This window comes from Anabrus simplex, chromosome 11 (genome assembly GCF_040414725.1).
Source record: "Anabrus simplex isolate iqAnaSimp1 chromosome 11, ASM4041472v1, whole genome shotgun sequence".
NCBI classification, from domain to species: Eukaryota; Metazoa; Arthropoda; class Insecta; order Orthoptera; family Tettigoniidae; genus Anabrus; species Anabrus simplex.
The window spans coordinates 76759049-76767497 of record NC_090275.1 but is presented as its reverse complement, the minus strand read 5'-3'; the positions used below and the strand labels follow the sequence as shown (position 1 = coordinate 76767497).

General features: G+C 44.4%; 1 non-coding gene across 1 annotated transcript; it reads right to left on the bottom strand.

Annotated features, from left to right (window-relative positions):
- Positions 1 to 8076: 8076 nt before the first annotated feature.
- Positions 8077 to 8149, bottom strand: TRNAR-UCG (transfer RNA arginine (anticodon UCG)). The gene has a single exon. It is a non-coding gene; the product is annotated as a tRNA-Arg (tRNA).
- Positions 8150 to 8449: the final 300 nt, after the last annotated feature.

Genomic DNA, 8449 nt, shown 5'->3' with positions numbered 1-8449 from the left:
AAACTGGAAAATAAACGAATTTCAAAATCTTATATATAGAAAGCCAGAAGGCTAACTGACTGACATAAATGTTTACCCACTTCGGCATGCGCTAGAAACTTGAAATTTGGCAATGTGATAGCTATTAGCGTGTAACCTATGGAAAAATTCCAAAAATATTAAATTTTTAATTTTTGCCCCCCTCCCCCAAACAAAATGGTGGACACCGTGATGCAGTTCCCTACAAAATTAAATCATGAATATAAAAATACAAGGCAAATTTTATATAGGTAGGTCTACTAAAGGAAATGTATAACAAAATACAGTACAGTAGGCCTACATACAATATAGTCGCATGAGCACGTAGTAGGCCTAGTATGAATACAATTTTCGTTTTGTTTGTACATTACAAAACATAGTTTTGCTTGACTAAAAGACTTTCCCTATCATTTCTATTTTTCCTCTTTGTATGAAAGTATGTTTGTACTGCGTGAAGACCATAGGGCATGCTATTCTAAAATTTGTCAAAGGAGCTTTTTCTTTTAGTAAGTAGGCCTACTGTTTTCGTATATTTCCGGCGCAGTCCTGCCATTGCGATATTAACACTTTGAGCTCCACCGCGGTCACCGGTGAATAATTTTGGATTTCCTGCTTGGCCACGGTGGACACGGGTGTCCACTTGCAGAGGGTAAAAATAAAGTTTAGACCCAAAGAGCAAAATTTCAAAATTGTTTTATGGCTCCCAAAATATTAGGCATGCTCGATGGCTTCCCTCATATGTTGACATGCCACATGCGACGTTGGGGACATTCACTTAGTGTGGCCGTCTTGTAGTGAGTATTTAAAATGTTCATGACAATAGATCAACCCGCCGACTGTGGGGTACGGTTCGTGATTCTTTTCTTGAAAGCAGGAAATATTAAACCAGCTCACATTCATCACCAAGTGTGTGAGGTGTCTGGTGAAAGTGAAAGTGCAATGAAGGATGGAGGCTGACGTATTTGAGCACCTTCAAATACCACCAGACAGAACCAGGATCGAACCTGCCAATTTGGGGTCAGAAGGGCAGCACCTTAACCGTCTGAGCCATTCAGACCGGCAATAAATAAATAAATAAATAAATAAATAAATAAATAAATAAATAAATAAATAAATAAATAAATAAATAAATAAATAAATAAATAAATAAACGCCACTGTATGCCGAATGTTGTAGGAGGTGTCTGACGTCACGAATCCCAGCCAAAAATCACAGCACTCTTGCAAGACCGAGTTAATAACCCTTGTCCTGTCCACAGTAATACTACCGATCACTGCTCAAAAATCCATGCCAGAGTCTTATTTGGTACAACGTTTCCATACGTGTAACCCATTAAATTCAAGTTGAGCAAAGTAACTTGCGGAAATAATGTTGTGAACCTTCCTAAGAAACCTACTGGTCATCCATTAGCATCCACCACACCTTTAATCATCATTACAATCGCCCGCGGTGGAGCACGGTTTATGAAGATCATGTTAACCCCTCTGTAGTAAATCACGGAGTGATTGAGCAGGTGTAAAAGATATTATTGCGTGAGAGTGTGTATGCGTGAATATTGTGTTGAAATCTATAAATCAGAAAGGTAACATCGCGCCAGGTGGAAATAATGTGAGCAGATCTGATTATGTAGATGAGTGAGAAAGGTCAGACACAGTTCATGCATCATCTGTGATGAAGTAATAAAGTGTGTATCACACGCCAAGAGGTCTATATACAAAGTGTGATATATTACTGATATAAACTTCTTACAAGGAGAATTCTGAGCCGTTATTTTGTAAAGAAATATGTTTAAAAATCTGCGTTCAGTTTTTTAAAACATAATTTTGCTTTACGTCGCACCGACATAGATAGAACAGGGAAGTGCTAGGAGTGGGACGGAAGCGACCGTGGCCTTAATTAAGGACAACCCCAGCATTTCCCTGGTGTGAAAATGGGAAATCACGGAAAACCATTTTCATGACTGCCGACAGTGGGTTTCGAACCCGCTATCTCCCGAATGCAAGTTCACAGCTGCGCGACCCTAACCGCACCGCCAACTCATTCGGTAAACCCGACTTCCCTTAGTTCAGTACTCCCAGTGATATTATTATTGTTATTATTACCCCTGTGGTAGAATCACCCACGGTATCCCCTGCCTGTCGTAAGAGACGATTAAAAGGCGCCCAGGAGCTTTTAACTTTGAAGAGTGGGATGGCGACCATGGGGCCCTTAGCTTAGTCCTGGCGTTGCTTCCACCTACGTGTGCTAGACTCCTCACTTTGATCTATCCTACCCGACCACCCTTGGTCAACTTTTGTTCTTTTCCGACTGCGATGCATTTAGGTTGCGAGGGCATGCGAGTTGTTAATTTTCAAGCTCTTCGTGGCCTTTGTCTTTCTTTGGCCGATACCTTCATTTTCCTCTGTTAATAGAGGATGGTTGTCTAGCTGTATTCCCCTTACCGGGCGAGTTGGCCGTGCGCGTAGAGGCGCGCGGCTGTGAGCTTGCATTCGGGAGATAGTAGGTTCGAATCCCACTATCGGCAGCCCTGAAGATGGTTTTCCGTGGTTTCCCATTTTCACACCAGGCAAATGCTGGGGCTGTACCTTAATTAAGGCCACGGCTGCTTCCTTCCAACTCCTAAGCCTTTCCTATCCCATCGTCGCCATAAGACCTATCTGTGTCGGTGCGACGTAAAGCCCCTAGCAAAAAAAAAAAATGTATTCCCCTTAGGCGGGCTGAGTGGCTCTGACGGTTGATGGTTGAAGTGCTAGCCTTCTGACTCCAACTTGGCGAGTTCGATCCTTGCTCAGTCCGGTGGTACTTGAACATGCTCAAATACGTCAGCCCCGTGCCGGCAGATTTACTTGCACGTTAAAGAACTCCTGCGGGACTAAATTCCGGCACATCGGTGTCTCTGAAAACCGTAAATGTAGTTAGTGCGATGTAAAGTCAATAACCATTATTATTATTATTATTATTATTATTATTATTATTATTATTATTATTATTATGTATTATTATTATTATTATTATTATTATGCGTGAATGGTCCCTTCGGACACACGAAGCTTTATTTATGATTTCGTTTGCGGAGGGTCCAGGATGCTTTCATCTGTTGACTAAACGATCCTTTTCCTTTCTTCCGGTCCACTTGGTACCTGCACTTTTTGGTACTTCATTCTCTGGAGTAACTTCCCAATTGTCAATTTTTCTTTCTATATATCTTTCGATTCAAAATGTCTTCACAGAGAATTTGATGCGTTCTTCATGTCCGCTTTTGTTTTGTTGTATCAAGGAAAATTCTTCAGTTTGTCAACTCTTTCAAGAACTTGGTGGGTTAGTCTAGTTTCTGGAAGCCTCTTAACATGTCCATAAAATTTTAACCTTTTTGTTCCTGAGGTCTGCCGCAATATTAGATAATTTTTCTGTGGATTTCCGGGTTTGGAGGCGGTACCCTTCTCCCGTGTGTCTTGGTCCTAAAATTTTCCTCATGATTTTGTCGCTCTTTTTTTAGGATATTTTCCAGTTCGCCCTTTCTATGAAGCGTTAGAGTTTCCCCTGCATATAAAGCCTCTCGGTTTGATTACAGTATTGTAATGTTTAATCTTAGACGTGGAGAGACATACATTTTTTGTTGTAGATTTCTCTTGTTCTCCCATAAGCTCTTCTGAGTTTTTGGACACGGTTGTTTTGGGGCTATTTTCTCTTGTCCGGTTGGTTCGGGGATTTCGCCCAGGTATTTGAAGTGAGGGACTCTGTTGATTTTCCCGTATTTTGTATTGAGACTATGGATGTCTCGTTTTTGCACAGAAAAATTCAGTTTTCTGGAAGGAGATATGAAGTCCGACCTTTCTGGCCACATTCTTGGAGAATTTCAACTTGCTTTATTGTTGTGACTTCATCGCTGGACAAAAGGGCCAGGGTCATGCCGCGAAGGGCTAAGCATGGAATTTCAAGCTTGTTTTTTCGTGTCCCGATGTTACTGGGTTCCAGCTATTTTGTGCTTTCAGTTCGTTTTCCCATTCCCTCATCACCTTATCTAGTACGAGGTTGAAGAGGAGGGGTGATAGTCCAATCTCCTTGCCGCACACCAGTTTTTTATCAGGAATTCGTCTGAGATTTCTCCCATGAATTTCACTCTTGACTTCGTGTCAGTGAGGGTCTGTTTGGTCAAGTTTAGCGTTTAGGGAGTCTAGTCCCTGTTCTTTCAGGTTGCTGAACAAGAGATTGACGAGTCAACTGAATCATAAGCCTTCTTGAAATCTACGAAGGTACAGATGATTGGAAGGTTTCTGAGGGCCCTGAATTTTAGAGCGGTTTTGAGGTTGAAGATCTGTTCAGTGGCATGATCTGTGAGGGCGAACCCAGCTTGATATTCACCAATTTTATGCTCTAGTTGTTCTTGTATTCTTTTCAACAGGCATGCAGAGAAAATTTTGTAGCCGACTTCAAGGAGGAGATTCCCCTACAGTTGTTCACATCAGTTTTGTCTCCTTTTTTGTGAAGTGGGTGAATCAAGGCACATTCCAGTCTTCTGGGAGTTTTTCAATTTTTCCAGATTTTCTGTATGATTTCTGTAAGTTCCTTGAGTGAATTTGGACCAAGATTCTTAAGGAATTCTGCAACAATCCGTCTCTTCCTGAGGTTCTGTTGTTCTTTAGTCGTTTAATGTGGCTCTGAATTATTATTATTATATTTCTGCAAGTTGATGTACGTCGCACCGACACAGATAGATCTTACGCGACGATGGGACAAGAAGGAGCTAGGAGTGGGAAGGAAGCGGCCGTGGCCTTAATTAAGGTACAGCCCCAGCATTTGCCTGGTGTGAAAATGGAAAACCACGGAAAACCATCTTCAGGGCGGCCGACAGTGGGGTTCGAACCTACTATCTCCCGAATACTGGATACTGGCCGCACTTAAGCGACTGCAGCTATCGAGCTCGGTATTATTATTATTATTATTATTATTATTATTATTATTATTATTATTATTATTATTATTATTATTATTATTATTATTATTATTATTTCCTCTTAAAACAATCACCACCACATGTCTGGACAGAATGGAGTAGGGGTATGGTTGACATGGAAACGCGGGCGAACCCTCTGCGGTCGCTTATGGAGACCTGCCTGCTGTCCACTTGGAGTTACTTGGAGTTACTTTCAGTTGCCAAACCTTTCACTTCTCAGCAACGTTCTACAGTAGCTCCTCCTTCCTGCACCAGCTGTCAAAACGCTTCTTTTAATATTAGAACTATAGCCTGTTTCATCCCTTGTAAGACAGACCCTCCGACGAGGGTGGGTGGTATCTGTTATATATAAGAAACTGTGTGTTGAGGTGCTGGAGGGTGGTATTCTGTGGAGTATGTGAACTGAAGAATGTTGGAGTAAGCACAAACACTCAGTCCCCGACCCAAGGGATTACGATTTAAGTCCGACAGCCGGGAACGGAATCCGGGAGCCCGGCGATCGAAGACCAAGACGCCGACCAATTAAGCACGAAGCTGAACCGTACCAATATTCCGAACTGTGGAAGCTTTTGCCTTCCATTCTACCTGGGGTCTTTCATGACCTCCACGGAGATGATTAACATTTTTATTAAAACTCGATTGTCTTCTTGTCACATTACCGCCAGAAGTCTGCTATAGATCTGTCAAGGGTGTAAGAAGTGAAAGGTGAATGAAGATTTGCAACACAGAATGAGTTAGGCACGCTTAGCACAGGAGGAGAAGATTGGAAAGAGGTCGATCATTGCAGAGAAGGACGCTGTGCAGCAATTCTCTGATGCAACCACGTCACGCCAGAAAATACTACAATAATTGAATATGGTATTGAGTTTCAATGAGCAAAACTAACTTTATAATAAGCCTCATACCTCATTAAAAAGAACGAGTGGTGAATAGTGAGTACAATATATTGTTATTGGCTTAACGTACCACTGCGGGTTTTGAAGACACCGAGATGCCGGAATTTAGTCCCATATGAGTTCTTGGTCCGCCTCTGGGTTGTAGTGGTTAGCGTGATTACCTACCACCCCCAGAGATCCGGGTTCGATTCCCGGATCTGCCACGAAATTTGAAAAGTGGCACAAGGCCTGGAACGGGGTCAACTCAGCATCGACAAGTCAATCAAGTTAGGGGGAGGGAGGTCAATTCCCACCTCATCCATCCTAGAAGTGGTTTTCCGTGGTTTCCCAATTCTCCTCGAGGCAAATGCCGGGATGGTACCTAAACTAAGGCCACGGCCGCTTCCTTCCCTCTTCCTTGTCTGTCCCTTCCAATCTTGCCATCCCCCACCATGGCCGCTGTTCAGCATAGCAGGTGAGGCCGCCTGGGCGAAGCAGGGGTCATCCTCCCCAGTTGTATCCCCCGATCCAATGTCTCAAGCTCCAGGACACTGCCCTTGAGGCGGTAGAGGTGGGATCCCTCGCTGAGTCCGACGGGAAAAGCGTCCGGCTCCATGGCTAAATGGTTAACGTGTTGGCCTTTGGTCACAGGGGTCCCGGGTTCGATTCCCGGCAGGGTCGGGAATTTTAAGCGTAATTGATTAATTCCCCTGGCACCCGGACTGGGTGTATGTGTCGTCTTCATCATCATTTCATCCTCATCACGATGCGCAGGTCGCTTACGGGAGTCAAATCATAAAACCTGCATCTGACGAGCTGAAATCCTCGGACACATCCCGGCACTAAAAGCCATAAGCCATTTCATTTCAGCGGAAAAGCGATCCTGGAGGGTAAACAGATTAAGAGAGAAAGAAAGATACATTATTTGTGTGTGCGTGTTGCGCAAGAATCCATTAAAACCTTACTTAATTTGATCTCCAGACAAGCGAAGAGACTGAGAATAGCAATAATTATCAACTGATTCTATTTATCAAGGACAGTATGATAGTGAAATATTAAAATCATTTATTCAATAGTCCACTGAACATATCCTGTGCGAATGAGGTAAATGATAATCTCAACTTCATCATCATCATCATCATCATCATCATCATCTGTTTACCCTCCAGGTTCGGTTTTTCCCTCGGACTTAGCGAGGGATTCCACCTCTACCGCCTCTAGGGCAGTGTCCTGGAGCTTCAGCCTCTTGGTCGGGGGATACAACTGGGGAGTATGACCAGTACCTCGCCCAGGCGGCCTCACCTGCTATGCTGAACAGGGGCCTTGTGGAGGGATGGGAAGATTGGAAGGGATAGGCAAGGAAGAGTGAAGGAAGCGGCCGTGGCCTTAAGTTAGGTACCATCCCGGCATTCGCCTGGAGGAGAAGTGGGAAACCACGGAAAACCACTTCCAGGATGGCTGAGGTGGGAATCGAACCCACCTCTACTCAGTTGACCTCCCGAGGCTGAGTGGACCCCGTTCCAGCCCTCGTACCACTTTTCAAATTTCGTGGCAGAGCCGGGAATCGAACCCGGGCCTCCGGGGGTGGCAGCTAATCACGCTAACCACTACACCACAGCGGGGGACTATCTCAACTTCATACCGGTGTTTATAAATTTCTTTCTTTCTTTCTTTCTTAATCTGCTTACCCCCCAAGGCTGGCTTTTCCCTCGGACTGAGCGAGGGATCCCACCTCTACCGCCTCAAGGGCAGTGTCCTGGAGCTTCAGACTCTGGGTCGGGCGATGATCAGTATCTCACCCAGGCTGCCTCACCTGCTATGCTGAACAGAATCCTTGGTGGAGGATGGGAGGATTCGAAGGGACAGACAAGGAAGAGGGAAGGAAGCGGCCGTGGCCTTAATTTAGGTGCCATTTGCCTGGAAGGGAAGTGGGAAACCACGGAAAACCACTTCCAGGATGGCTGAGGTGGGAATCGAACCCGACTCTACTCAGTTGACCTCCCGAGGCTGAGTGGACCCCGTTGCAGCCCTCGTACCACTTTTAAAAATTTCGTGGCAGAGCCAGGAATCGAACCCGGGCGTCCGGGGGTGGCAGCTAATCACACTAACCACTACACCACAGAGGCGGACGTTTATAAATTTACAAACATATATCTACTTCTGCACCTAGCACGAAACACCCTTGTCTGAAACGTACTGCTGCTTTATAACTTGCTAAAGCAAAATAATCGACCGTGACAGGACTCGAACCTGCAATCTTCGGATCCGAAGTCCGACGCCTTATCCATTAGGCCACACGGTCTTCACGACCGGGTCTGACGACAGGATACTCTGTTAACGTGGATATGCTTTTGGGATGGGGGTTCTATCCTAAATTAGCGTCATTAATTTCCTGACAACATCGTAACCATGGCAACCACTGACCGTCCTTTATCTATGCCGCATGTTTACTTCGGTATAACAACATAAGCTTTTACTATCATTGTTACTATCATTGTTGTTTAAATAGTTTACTTTCCAGGGTTGGTTTTCCCTCAGACCCAGCAAAGGATCCCACCTCTATCGACTCAAGTGCATTGCCCTAGAGCGTAAGGCTTTTGGT